Below are 15568 nucleotides of genomic sequence, written 5' to 3'. Positions count from 1 at the left end.
GACTCTTCCTTTTAAATAGTAACAGACCTGCCAGGATCGTAGTTTTTTTTATGATTCATGACAAGACTTCTTTCAACCACTGCAAATCTAGCATTGCCAATTACCTTACACCTTTACAAACCCAAGGCAACTTCAGGATAACTGCCAGTGAAAATATAACACACGAAATGTTTCTGTTTATATTAGGAAAGCCGACTATAACAACAACTTTCAAGACTTGACCAGTATTCTCCTGAAGCAATACAACATGACTTTGAATGATAGACAGACTGGTCTTTGGACTTTAAGCCTTTTAAAAAAATCATATTGCTTCAGAAGACTTACAAGTTGTGCTAAAAGACATTTATGGTCATAATTACGTTTGCAAAAATAGCAATTCATTCAAAAATTAAAATTGAAGAACAAACTTATATTGTATGAACATTATGTAACTGTTCATAACGTTATCATTTGCATTTTGCACAGTAACGTTACAAAATTCCATTGATTTGTTCAATGTTAATTCTAACTTACTTACTCATAGAATTGTAGCCACGTTGCTGCCATTGCACCTTCGTCTTTGCTCTGAAAAGATTTAAAAGCATGGCAACAATGTGTTAGTGTGAGTTTCAAATGAGAAAACGTCATGAGAAACAAATAACAGTTTAAAATTTTATCTAACGTTAGCAAAACAGGATCTAAAATGCTCCTCAAGTCACTTTGTTCACCCCGGAGCTTCAGCTGCTTTAGTCAAATTAACTAGCATCACATATGATAGAGGAAACTCGAATTCGATTAACAATACATTTAAAACGGTTGTAATATAAGGAATGCGTGAGTTTGCATTAACGTTACCTTTTGCTTTAACGTAAGTTAGTTAACGTCACTGTTGCACGAGACGAGAGACATGGAAAGATGGCCAACTGTCTCAAAAGCCAGCGTTTATCTGTCCGACTGTGAGAAAGCACAAACATATATTTTTTAATTCCCCGCTGACAAACTGCAGTGTAAAACAGCATAATTAACTCCAAACGTGTACATTACCGTTGATAACACTGGTGCAATAGCGCATTTGCTCCTAATGTTAGATTGTTTGCTGGCTAACTTTACACACAACATTACTGAGCTGGTTAATCTTCGGATAAACATAAAAGAGGTACGAAAATAACACTGAAAACGTTCAAACATGAGCGAAATATGAATAAATAAGTTTGAAACGCTTACCTTTTGTTTTTCTTGACTGTAGCGCGAGCCGTCCTGCTGTGACTGGACTGAAGGAGGGAAAATGGTGCGGTTTTTGTTACCTCGGAAACTCACTGGGATGATACTTTGACATGACTAAATGTAATGACTTTAAAAGAGCTTAATGTAAGACTGTAGGCTTAATATGAGGTAGATTAATGTATATACTATTGTTTATTTATTTATTTTATCAGCTTTTAGTTATTTAATTGGCCATAGATGTAAAATACTAGATTAAATAAATATCTGTAACTTAAACCATTAGAGTTAAAAAGTTTTAGTAACTTATTTAGATTGAGGTTTGCTTACAATAATACATTTTTGAGTTAACATCACACATATTTGTTAAGTTGAATTAACTTTTTTGGTAACATTAAGTAAAATGAACTTATTTCATTTAGTGAATTTCACTGTTAGGTTTTACAGTGTAGTATGGTTAAAAAAACACTAGAGGTGCTCCAGTTGCTATTGGCCGATAATCGCTTTGGGATGATTGATTGGCGGTTTCTAAAGGCTAATCTCATAAAGCGGTATGGCATGACATTTAGCGGCACCGTCTTAAAGTGACAGTCACCGTAGCTAATTATCTCTGTTTTTTCTTTGTCTTTTGTTGTTTGATTAACAACATTAAAGCTGCACTATGTACCTTTTCTGTCCGCTGGAGGGCGCCTATTCAAAACAAAGGTGTAGTTTGATAATGGCAAGTTTGAGCTCAGAATCTTGGGACATGTGGTCTTCACCTCACAGGCCGCTGGATTGATTGTTAGTAAGATAAACGGAACACGCGTCTTGTGCGTGACTTTTATTATCCCACTGTATAAGGTAACGCATCTCTGTTCATCATATTAGATACATTTGAGTGTGTTGAAAATATGACGTTACTCTGTGCGTTCGCTTGGCAGCTGCTGTGACACTTGTTCACACTGCTAAGAGTAAAGTGTTTCGGAAAAACCGAGCGTAACGCAGATATGACGCAATTGACAGGCAATGCCCTCACACTTCTCGGCTCCTTGGTTAAAATAGCAATTTTCTCACGATAAACCAATAGTTGGAAAGATTTGGGATATTGTAATTCAACTGAAACAAAATATATAACACTAGCCTGGTGGTTTTTGAATATTTTACTGCAAAAATGTTACATAGTGCACCTTTAATGTCACTCAGTGCTCTTGAATCGCTTTTGTAACTTTAATAAGGATTCATCTGTATTTAATTTATTCAGGGAAGACCATCCAATATTATTTTACATTTGATTCCTTATTAAATTTCTTTCCTATTTCTTACCTCAATACTACTGTTAGACCTAGGCTACTTGAAAAAATCTTTGTTTAGCCTATTGTATTTGTATCTTTATTCTATTTTTTTAATGCTTGCTAATAGTTTTCGTTCTTATTTTATTACTGTATTTTTGTCAATTCATTTCAGAATTTGAAATCAGGCTTGTGCTAAGCTATTGTGCAACAATTACCTCATTTTACACGGGGAGATAATTATATATTTTTTAAAAAATGTCTAAAAAATGGCCCCCTTAACCTCAGATAAAAAAACAAGTTTTAAAAATTAAAAAATAAATAATATCTGCCCCTGTCTGTAAAAAACAAAAACATCCTGATTGGAGCATCCCTACGCAGCAACGTCTGCTCTCGCGCCAACACACACATCACGCATGCGTCGTGGAACTCTCGTGAACGCGTGCGTTTGTAAATAAAGTGGTAAATTATGTTTTTTATGCGTAAACAAAGCAACTAACCCTTTAATTGACTGTTATGTTTTTAACGTTTTATGGAAGAAAACTTATTTTTTGTTGCACAGGAAAAATAACTGCATTGAACAACATGAGGGTGAGTAAATTACGCCTAAATCATTCTCCTTTTAAAAAACTAAACGCCCATGGATCTGCCTCGGTCTTGAACAATATGTAATCAAATGGATGTTTTATACACTAGCACTGGAAAATAAGTGTTTATTGCACACTTTGTCTTACTCTATGTTCCTTGATTTGCAAAATCAGCTTAAAGCAGTTTCTATGACTTGGCCTGGTTGCTAAGCAATAGTAGAGCAATGGAAACGAGCTTTTGGAAGACGCAGACCACTGCGGCGACGGCAGTGCTTAATCTCGGCTCAAACCATGCCTGCAGCTCCGCATCTCTGCATCTGTTCTTGATTCGTTTCAGTTGCGCTCAGACCTTGTCCAAAAAGATTTCTGGTGTGTGTGTGTGTGTGTGTGTGTGTCTGCGAGTGCGAGACCTTTTCCAAGCAGGGTTCGAGTGGCCTACAGTACCAGGTGGATGCTCCTGTTTGCCAGGTGGGGTTCCCGCTGTCACAATCTCAACTCTTTCAGTTAGAGAAACCAGAGAGATTGCAGGAGAGATAAAGAGGGCAACCCCGTTCAACCCCCGCAATATGAGACAGGTGCGTGAGAACGAGAGAAAAGGGTTTTTGTGGGGCACCAACAGTCTCTCCCAGGTGATTAAAAGTTAAGAAAGCAGTTAAAAAGATGTTTCTTGAAACTGTTGCTGCTGCTCCAGGCTGGCTGCCAGATTCACTGTTCTACATCCTCAGAAACACAAAACTCAATCATATCCCTAATAGCTCATTAATAGGCCGTTTAAGGTTTGATTATCCATTAATTAAATTAAGGATTTATCAAGGACACGCTCATCCACGCATAATAAGGGATTGAGGCAAATGAAACAAGAAACTTTCTTCGGGATGAGGCACCTTAACATTAGCCAGTACTAACTGTGCCTTATCAAACAATTGTTGACTTATATGTCAGTTTAATTAAAATAGTCCAACGGCCATGGAAAACCAGAGAATATTAGGGAATTGTACATTTGTGATTTCTATTAAATTATAAATATATTCTTAAGAAAGCATGGACATATAGTATATATATAATTCAATTGTACATTTTAATTGTTCATTTATAATTTATTTTAAATGTAATTAAATAAATATCTTATAGTTAGTTACATATATATATATATATATATATATATATATATATATATATACACATTATATATATATATATATATATATATATATATATATATATATATATATATATATATATATATATATATATATATACACATTATATATATATATATATATATAATTTGGTCTGCCAATCGATTAATCGCATGACTGTTAACTCTTAATCGCAACTTTATCGCACATATTTCTCAGTTCTAAATGTTCCTTAAATTAATGCTTTAAAAGATTTTAATACTCTAATCAACATGGGTATGGATAAATATGCATGCTTTATGCAAATGTGTGTTTATTATTAGTGAAACCATACTCAACAGAGCATGAAGACTAGATGTATCAAAGGTCATAGATGTTTTTCAAAGAACTTGTTCATGTCTATTAATTGGACAAATGAAAAAAATAACAGAAATACCAGGTTCCCATTACTTCTCTATCTTTGCACTGAGCAATTTACTTACACAAGCCTATTTACATTTTCCATCATTATTACCGTTTACATTATGTAAGCAGTGCCTCTCGTTTGTCTTCATAACGGTCAAAGTGTGCGACGGAAGTTTCCAGTGCGTGTCAAAATAATGTGCTGTGACACCCAGGTAGCTATGGTTACTGAGGGAAGTCCTGCAGTGTCAATACCTCCTAAACTTTAGCTTTCTCCTCTTCATATAAGTTCATCAAATTTCATAAAATCTTGCTTGTAACGGTGGCTCTTGAAGGTAGTTCATATGTAGATGTGATGCAAATAATTTGAACCCTTTTCTTTCTCAATTTCTGTTTGCTGCTTCATCTCCATTTCTCCAACTAAGGGCATGAAGTTCTGTTCTGCATTAATCGCATGTTAATAAAATGAGTGCCGTTAAAATTATATTAATAAGTATATATATATATATATATATATATATATATATATATATATATATATATATATTATATAAATATACACACACACACACACACACATATATATATATATATATATATATATATATATATATATATATATATATATATATATAAATCTTAAGAATTCATGGACATGATTAAAGCATTGATATGAGATGTATAATATGAATAGAAATTGTGTATATGTTAAAATGTGAATTTTTTTTTTTTTTTTTAAGAATAAAATGCATTGAATTGTGCAGGGACAGGACTCGGAGACATTTCTTATGATAGTAAATAGGCCCATTTTATGTTTACATTGTCTTTAAAGCTATTTATTTTTAACATGGGGGAGAAGAACCAAGTGTGACTTTACCTTCCACGACCCGCACAGATTGATTTTCCTGAATCATTGAGCACATGCTAATTTGCTAGCTTGTTCAGTCAGTATCACAACCAGCGTCCAGTAACTGTTGCTTTAATCGAACGTGTCAATCATTTCTAAATTGCTCGAGCAAATCAGACCAAGCGAGCCTTTAACTTTTATTTCCAAGTGCCTGCATTCTGTCCCTGATTAAAGCTGTCGTCCAGCATCCCCTTGAGTTCTTAGCAGCCATATGTGTTTTTTGAGTGAGATGTGAGCTATAATCTTACAGCGTTTCTCTCCTGAGGGTGTCACTGTTGCGTTGCTAGTTGGTCTCAAGACTGTTCTTGTCTGTCTTCTCTCATATGCAGAGTTGAGCCCAACCACTCAACCCACATCCACAAACACACATTGCTTATTTATATAAATCTACATAAAGAAAACACACAAGGCTTACCTATACTCTTAAAATGACCTCTGAGTTATAAATAAACCTGTGTATATATTTTTTTTTACAGTATACACCTTACTATTCAATGCAGAGTAAACTATTTTGTGAATGTTAAAGACTTCCTTTACATTAGCTGCTAAACAGTCTCAACCTCAGACGTCATGCCTATGAATGTCTAATATAAATGGCACATACATTTGGAAACACTTCAGAACATTCAAAGTCGTCATCTGATTGGTTGAATTCTAAAGGATGTCCGGATGACGTGTGGTGCATTCTTTACATATTGAGTAAAAGAAATGGACACAGCGACCCCGTAGACTTTAACAGCGAAAAGTGAAGTCAATTAGAAACACTCGCTTCCTGATGGCTGAGCGTACTGCACAGACTGAGCTTGACGATGTAGATGTGATGTGAGCAATCTGTCTGACAGATGTAAGTCTAGTAGTAGTTGTGGAAAGTGAAATCTGAATCACGTTGTTTAAATGTTTTGTCCCGTTGCTTTTGGCTCACTATGGGCTTCTCCCCATTCTTCTCCCTTGATTTTATTGGACTTTATGTCTCCACGTCCCCCTGACTGTCTCATAGACGGTAAAAGATTGCCTGCGAGCATCTCCTCCTGTCTATACGGTAATTTCTCTACTGTACGACAGATTCGCGTTGGTTATGACGCAATCGTTAGCCTATTTTTACAAAAACAGCTTCTGCTGGGCGATAGTGTAAGATACAAGGTAATGGAGACATTTATGCATTGTCGTGTTTCTTTATAAATAAACAATGGACAAATGGAGTCTTTAAATGCCTCAGATGTAAAGTTATTCACTGTCAAAGTGACGCAAAAATGAATGGGAGTCAATGGGATGCTAACAGCAGGTGATGGCTTGGTTAGCAATAGCCGCCCCTATGGGTGGTACACTTTCCGAGTGCTAGATTACCCCCATGGTTCTTTAGTGGTCCATCAGGAAACAAAGCCAAACCTCCTCATGGAAAACAAAAGCCATTGTGTTAACTGTGACAATGAACATCATTTCAGAAGCTAACTAGCTAACAATGTCCTCTACTGATTCAGATAGAAGCTAACTAGCTAACGATGTCCTCTGCTGATTCAGATATAATCTAACTAGCTGACAATGTCCTCTACTGATTCAGATAGATGCTAACTAGCTAACAATATCCTCTACTGATTCAGATAGATGTTAACTAGCTAACAATGTCCTCTGCTGATTCAGATAGATGCTAACTAGCTAACAACGTCCTCTGCTGATTCAGATAAATGCCAACTAGCTAACAATGTCCTCTACTGATTCAGATAAATGTTAACTAGCTAACAATGTCCTCTACTGATTCAGATAAATGTTAACTAGCTAACAATGCCGTCTACTGATTCAGATAGAAGCTAACTAGCTAACAGTGCCTGTTATTTCTTCACTTAGATGCTAACTAGTGAAAACATGATGAATTTCTGAGTGAGCATAAATTAATGTAGGTTACAAATTGTATTACATGTTAAAAATGATAGATAATGAAACTAGCCAAATAAACTCAATAAAATAGTATTTCTAATTTGTGGGGTTTAATTAAAAAAGTGACTAAAACAAGCTAGCCACAAATAAATAACATTCTGGCAAAGGTCTCTCGAAGTTATGAACAAACACTGTTCCAGTATCACTAGCAGTTAGCTAAACAGTAACCTTGCCTGAATTCAAGGAATGTCTTTGTTTTTTAAGGAACATTTTAGTTGGATGTTCATCTAACATTTATAAATGTTACTACGTGTGTAAAAAAGCTCAGAAAACATTTAAATGTAATGTTCCCATAAAGGGATAATGCAGGGATAAAAATATATATTTTTTATTTTTCACAGTGTTTGGCGCCAGCAGTTGTGCATGATATTCCATTCCAAGATGTACACGATGTTCCATTGACAATGAACTTGAAACTTGTGGTTATTGCATAGCATGTAAAACAGTCTTAAAGCTACACTGTGTGATATTTTCCCCCATCTAGCGGTTTAAAGGTATATGACCATCCAGTGAATATTAGTTTCTGTTCCTCTCAATTCTGATTTTGTTTTAACTCCTACGGTGGCCGATTTAGTCCAAGATTAACATGGCAATCCCCCTCTTCACATTCGACACGGTGCCATCGAGTGTTAAAACGCGAAAGGCGAAGCTTGAATTTACGGGTATGTCCCTCTTTGGCTAATGTACTTTCAAGATGGAGGGGCAACATGGCGACCGGCATTCGAACCCCTCACCCGTATGTATTTTCAATGGCATATTATAAACTTAAGAGAATTCTTTATTACGTGAAAGAAGTAAATATACATTAATGAGCACATATATATTTTAAAGAACTAAGTGTTTTTAACTAAGAATAAACTAAAAAAGTTACACAGTGTAGCTTTAACTGTAAACACAGGAAACTGTGCTGCACTGTTAAATGCAGATTTTCTGGTCTTAGTTTTGCTAAGCTGTAAATCAACCATCCAGGGCTAATCAGGTCAGTACAGAGGGCTTTAAACTTTGTGCCGCCCAACAAATCCATATAACGTATAAATGCTTCCTCTGGGGCCTTGACTAGCATTCAGTGCCCTTGATGAATCGCACTATTGCAGAACGTACGGCGTACACCTCAGGAAAATCTGCTGGCTGGAGCTTATTCGTCTGAATATTCCCTCCAATAATGTGGCCGGCTAGTGGGCAGCCCAGTAGCACTGCTAGAACATTAATTCAGACAGATGCAGACACCAAAGGTTCAATTCCCTTCCATTTTCTGCCTTTTTCTTCCACAGAGCTGAGGGATGTGAAGCCTTCTGGGTATGGAATGGACGCCATTTGCATCCATGCGCTGAATGAAATCACATTTAGATGCTAATTACTTACATACCGAAGGGTGCTGGTTGTTCGTACATGTGTATGCCTGTGTTGGATGGTTACAAACTTAAAGAATAAAAGCAACTTAAAGGAATAGTTGACTCCAACCTGAATATTCCAAATCACCCTAATTGTTCTGATTCACTGTATACAAATAGCTAGTAATATAGTTAGCTACGTTTTTAGTAACTTTTAAGTTTTTAAATTTTTAGCTACCAGTGGTATCCCAATATTTAATTGTGGAACCAATGTAAGCGTGATTTGGTTTTGAGCAGGCCTGCAGTCTCCCTCTCAGAAACTGAAGCTTTCGCGCCTCGATCGCCCCCCGGTGACCGATCCCAGTATCGTCGCCCCTCTGTGTTTTCTAATGGACGCGAGGCAAACTAAACAATAAAATTTCACTACAAATATTTCCCCCCCAAAGTTAGTTTATGCCATTGAAGGCAGTTATTTAATTTCAAGTGTTCTTTTTTAAAATAAGTTTAGTTTTACTTAGTTATCTGATGCTATAAGGGGGGGGGGTTGGGGTTCATGATTGACGTCTTCTCTGAGTGAAGTTGTTACTGAGGCACTAACGGACATTTTTCTGGATTTTTGGGAGCAGATTGGAGCTTTAGCTGTAATTTCTACATTTCCATAACTGTTTATTTCACACCAGCATAATTAATTGTTCTGCATCTGTGAGAGTGTGGGCGGGCTTTTGATATCGCAGTAGTACTTCCTGCTCTACTTCCTGCTCTCTACTGCGCAACTCCGGTCCCAAAATCGCTACTGTGCAGACTCGCACCCCAAGATGTCAGCGCTGTGCAGGCCACCTGAAAGCTTCAACTATGGCGAGCGGAAACGGATGACGTCGAGTCGTATATATTTTTTTATGGCCTATGGTTTTGAGGTATGGGCCCTACATGGGTTTGTCCATGGGTTCCATGTCGACCCAATCTGAATTTTCCCCGATATGGGCCCTACAAGGGTTTGTCCATGGGTTCCATGTTGGCCCAATCTGAATTTGCCCCGGTATGGGCCCTACATGGGTTTGTCCATGGGTTCCATGTCGGCCCAATCTGAATTTGCCCCAATATGGGCCCTACAAGGGTTTGTCCATGGCTTCCATGTCGGCCCAATCTGAATTTGCCCCAGTATGGGCCCTACAAGGGTTTGTCCATGGGTTCCATGTCGACCCAATCTGAATTTTCCCCGATATGGGCCCTACAAGGGTTTGTCCATGGGTTCCATGTCGGCCCAATCTGAATTTGCCCCGGCATGGGCCCTACATGGGTTTGTCCATGGGTTCCATGTCGACCCAATCTGAATTTGCCCCGATATGGGCCTTACAAGGGTTTGTCCATGGGTTCCATGTCGACTCAATCTGAATTTGCCCCAGTATGGGCCCTACAAGGGTTTGTCCATGGGTTCCATGTCGACCCAATCTGAATTTTCCCCGATATGGGCCCTACATGGGTTTGTCCATGGGTTCCATGTCGACTCAATCTGAATTTGCCCCAGTATGGGCCCTACAAGGGTTTGTCCATGGGTTCCATGTCGGCTGCAATCTGAATTTGCCCCGGTATGGGCCCTACATGGGTTTGTCCATGGGTTCCATGTCGGCCCAATCTGAATTTGCCCTGATATGGGCCTTACAAGGGTTTGTCCATGGGTTTTCCCCGGTATGGGCCCTACAAGGGTTTGTCCATGGGTTCCATGTCGGCCCAATCTGAATTTGCCCCGGCATGGGCCCTACAAGGGTTTGTCCATGGGTTCCATGTTGGCCCAATCTAAATTTTCCCCGGTATGGGCCCTACAAGGGTTTGTCCATGGGTTCCATGTCGGCCCAATCTGAATTTGCCCCGGCATGGGCCCTACATGGGTTTGTCCATGGGTTCCATGTCGGCCCAATCTGAATTTGCCCCGGTATGGGCCCTACATGGGTTTGTCCATGGGTTCCATGTCGACCCAGTCTGAATCTAGTGAAAAAAACAATTTAGTGCCCATACAGGGGCAAATTCAGATTGGGCCGACATGAAACCCATGGACAATCCAAGTTGGGGCCAATAATTCAAGCCCATATCATGCATACATTGGCTCCACCATGAATTGTTGGCTGGGATTTAGGCTTCAAATTTCGTAAAAGTTGTGTTAATTTATGGAGATTGTCATCGTTAACCAAATGTGTAAGAATCATACACTTTTTTTAGGCACAGAGCTCATTTTCTGCCCACACAAAAATCAATCCTATTGGATTTTGTCGAGGGAACCAGGGTGATTTTAACTTCCATATTGGCATGCAAAATTATGTCATCCCTGTGGCACTCAACTAGTGAAAACAAGAGCAATGTGCCTTGTGCTAAAATAAGACCAAAGGATCTTGAAAAGTAAGAAAAGTATCAGTGCACAGGGATTGTGTACTGTCATGACTTTCACGCCTTTGCCAATCTGCCACCATGAATAAATAATCTGCCAGGAACGTCAGGGAAGACAAAACTCGCCTGGCTCAAGGTTGAGTGCTCTCCTGAACGGCGATATTGAGGGTCTTGAAAGAACAATGACTAAATTAACAGTGCAGCCTTTGAGTATTCTATTTTTTCATCTTCTCCTCACTGCATTATTGCAGTAATGGCTCTCGGTGCCAAAGCCCTTGATGGATTCCTGTGGGAGAGCTTGGATTAATGGAACGGCGGTGCTGAGATTTATGCCGGTTTCCTTTCATCAGGTTTTACAGTGGAGGAAAACAGGAGTTAACACTGTCTGTGTGTTATTCGATTGTATTTCGCCATATGCGTCTCCACGCCTGTGTCCGGCACTCAGGCTGCATTGATTTACAACAGGTGAAATCACGGCGCAATAAAAGCCTTTGATAATAAAGCATCATGCCGCAGGGGAGAGAGAAAGAGCGAAAGAGGGACGGGAGATAGAGGAGGGGGAAGGTCTGATGATCTCCAAAGCTGTTTATGTAAATTCTCTCTCATTCCCCTCAGGGTTGGCAGTCACCTTGCCAAGGCCCAGTTAGGCAGCGTTGGCCTGGACGCCTTCACGCGGCTGCCCTCCACAGTTGGAGAGGGAGCAACATGAGGGCTCAGCACCTCCGTGAGCTGGGATTTGGTGCTGGATCAGTCCGTGCGAGCCGGGGGAATGCGTCACGCTGCATGTGGCGAACTTCCGAAAATCTCTCCTTTGCTCTCTCCCTCCTTCGCCACTTTCTCCCAGTGGCATAGTGAAGAGATGACATTGGGAAAACCTTTGAGTTTGGGGTAAAAACAGACATTGCAATCTTGAAGAACCATGCAAAAGCACATTAAAATAAATCCTGTGAAAAGATAATCTCGGTGGCATTTACTCAGCGACTACTGGACAGTCTCACATCTCTACCCTGAAGAAAACACAAAGTTCTTTTTGAATTTTCATTGGTTTATTGACCTGTTTTGATCAAACGTAACTTCTATAACCATAGAAGGTTAGGGCTGAAAAGTTTGTAGCATTTGTGTTTAATGTTTTAATGTTTTTTACATATTTATTTTTGACAAAAGTGCTCAAAATAACTTATTATTTTTCATGAAATGACTTTAAAATGAGTAGTGGATTCTCTTTAAAACAATAGTGACTGAGGTGCAGTTTACTGTCTTTGCATTTTAAGTACTGTTGTTTTCTTGAAAGCAAGAAAAATAGCTACAGCAGAATGATAAAACACTGATTAAAGCAACAATTACATTAAAACTCATAATTAGCTTGACAATGGAAGGTGAGGAGACTCGCACACCGTAAGCTGAAGAGTTTTAATGTGCTAGGGTAGAGTCTGCTATCTCTGACCCAGTTTATTTGCTGGCTTCCATGGCTGTTTTCTGTTAACTGGAAACCTGTGGTGTTGAAATAATATTGGGTAAAGTGTACTTTTTCGCACAGACAAAAACAAAAATCAAAAGGCACTTTAGTTTATATAGAGCTTTTTACAATGCAGATCGTTTCAAAGCAGCTTCTCAGTGTTAAACAGGAAAATAATGCTACAGAATTTGATTCGGCTGTACAGCCACTCTGGAGAAAACGGTGTTATCCAGCTCATTTCAATTATCATAGTGTCAATGCCGGCAGATCAGTAATTTAGTTGAAAATGTATTTGAATATTTAGTTGAAAACTTATTGTCCCCAACTGAACAAGCCAAGCAAAAGCCGACATTGGCAAGGAACCAAATCTCCTAAATATCTGCAAACATATTGTGGTATTTTTATGCTTTAGTACAGTCAAAAACTTACATACAGCACCTTTAATGTATGTGCAATGTAAGTAATGATGTGCATTTCAGTGAACGAGAAAGTTGGTGAGGGAAGAGTATAACAAAAGCGGAGCATAACAAAAATTTCACACATACGCAGCATCAGATTTTTTCTGTCATCTGTTTGCTTGCGCAGTAGTATATGAGTAGTATATTCTGTCATTCATTCAAATGCTATTAAACCATTCAAGCGCGATTAGACGCATTAAAATAACTCTTTATTTGCATCTTTATTGGCACACTGTCTGAGATGCAGCTCTTTGAGAACAAACATGCAAAATGTGTGCACAGAAAGCCTCAGATAGCGCCTCACGGAATTCTCTTGCGCACCTGAATGGACAAAATTATGGCAAAATTTAGGTAGCTATCATAGTAAAAAGTCTTAAATGAACTGGAAGAGTTGTGAGAAATTAGGATGTGTGTCTAATCCTGATAATGTGCGTCAGGTCTTAAAGTGACAGCAGCCTAATAAATCTGCTGCTGTCTGTCATTAATAACAAAAGACAGAGTCTTTGAGCCCTCAGTGTTGAGCCCTGATATATTAAAGGCACAGCTAAATGTGACATTTATTACAATGAGTTTATGTGAAGATTGTTTTAAAGCTCACTTAAATTAAATGTTAAAATCGATTGCTTTCAATTACACTGTAAGGCTGAATGGCTATAATTAATGGCTAAAATTGATTTGGAAAAATAGAGTCAGTATTGGTATCAGTAATATTAGCCTTCATTCATAATGCTTTGTAAAAATATGAATTTGAACAAATATTTAAAAAATACTGTCTTTATATAACTATGTTGTTTCTACATTATAGTGGAGATTAAATGTGAAGGTATTACATAATTAAGTTAAATAATTTAATGTTAGGTGTGATACAGAGAAAATGTTATACCTGTATTATTTCATTATCTTCTCAACAATGCAACTCGCATATCAGATGCTAACTTCTCGCCTTTTCAGGGTTGCATAATAACCATGGTGTCACATTATTAAACGGCGCATATAGTTTGTTATAGACTTCTTGAAAGAAAAAGCCAGAGATAGTTGTATTTAAAATTGCATCCATTTTAGCGATATGTATCGCCTGCATGTATATGCTCTCGGGTCCCTTACGGTGTGTCGGAGGGTGCCGTAGCGCACAGGAAATGAGACCAGGTTCTTTTTCATTTCCCTGCCTCAGTTGTCCCCTCCTCCTAACTCAATACAGGCCATGTTCAGCCCGGCCCTTCGATTAGATCTCGCTGTTCTGATCCTGGCGAGGTGGGACCGACTCTGTAATCACATATCTAATCTGTGTCATATATTTTATATGTGTTTGTAATATCTGTTGGTAAATGCCAGGCTCACAGACTGCATGATTGAGATCCTGGCCGTAAGGACGCCTGGGTGATTGATTCCTGGCCTCGCTATGGCGACTGGATGATTGGACGAGGTGATTGACAGTTGAGGGGTTTTAAATGGGCTGGACCTGGATGAAAGAGCACAAGCTGAGAGAAAGGGAAAGAGAATCGCAACATACCGTCCTCTATGGGGCTTATGCCATTTATTTTTCCTTTTTTCTTTTCTCTTTCTTTCCTTAATGAACTGGCTGTGTTTCTCGTTCTCCCACACGGTATCTGATAGTGCGGAGGCTGAGATGGTCCTCATCTAGTTAAGTAAATATGCAGTCCTCAAGTCCCTCGTCCATTGATTCCTCCTCATATCACATGACAAATCCCCTCCTGTCTCGAACAGCTGCTTGCATTCCTCCAGTTCTCAGGGACAGAGGTGGAAAATGAAATATTATCAATTTTCATATCTTAATTTATCATGCAAACACAGATCTGCGTGGGGAGCGGGAGATGCTTCGTTCTCTCTCTCTCTCTCTCTCTCTCTCTCTCTCTCTCAGTTCAATTCAGCTTTATTGGCATGACTGTCGAATAGTACAATGTTGCCAAAGTAGTAGACGTGTAACAAGTTATACAGCTATAGATAGATAAATACACCGCATAATTAAATTTAAACTTATACATTGTCATATTGTACATATATTATGATGTAGCTCACCGTTATTTGGGGACTGAGGTGGAAAATGAAATATTATCAATTTTCATATCTTAATTTATCATGCAAACACAGATCTGCGTGGGGAGCTAGAGATGCTTCTCTCAATTTAGCTTCATTACCAAAACATATATACAGTTGGGCCAAACCACAAAGTTGGAGACCACATATTTACTTTTTAAATTCCCATATAGACGTGTCTGGGACTTTTGTTTTTTAGGGTGAAATATAACTGTTTCTGAGATTCACTCTGATGTATATAAAAAGAAACTAATTATTTAAATAAAAAATTGTCAATGTTGACTGTAGCATTCTGAGGGAGACTTTGATGCCCAATACGAAAAAATATATTAGAACTTAAAGCTTAGAGGTTGCCTATTCAAAACAAAGGTGACACCAAGTTTGAGCTCAGAATCTTGGGACATGTGGTCTTCACCTCCCAGCTGGTGGAAAAGAAATCATGCTCATAAAT

General features: G+C 38.4%; 1 long non-coding RNA gene across 1 annotated transcript in view; it reads left to right on the top strand.

Annotated features, from left to right (window-relative positions):
- Window positions 1–2911: 2911 nt before the first annotated feature.
- The window catches only part of LOC137065500 (uncharacterized), a 73507-nt gene continuing 60850 nt past the window's right edge, over window positions 2912–15568 (top strand). Inside the window, exons 1-2 of the long non-coding RNA XR_010901654.1 lie at window positions 2912–3062; window positions 3467–3633. This is a non-coding gene — a long non-coding RNA (uncharacterized lncRNA). The remainder of the gene's footprint in view (window positions 3063–3466; window positions 3634–15568) is intronic.

The sequence above is a fragment of the Pseudorasbora parva genome, chromosome 25, assembly GCF_024679245.1.
Source record: "Pseudorasbora parva isolate DD20220531a chromosome 25, ASM2467924v1, whole genome shotgun sequence".
In the NCBI taxonomy this organism is placed as follows: domain Eukaryota; kingdom Metazoa; phylum Chordata; class Actinopteri; order Cypriniformes; family Gobionidae; genus Pseudorasbora; species Pseudorasbora parva.
The sequence above is the reverse complement of the archived record's forward strand: the minus strand, read 5'-3'. Positions and strand labels throughout refer to the sequence as shown.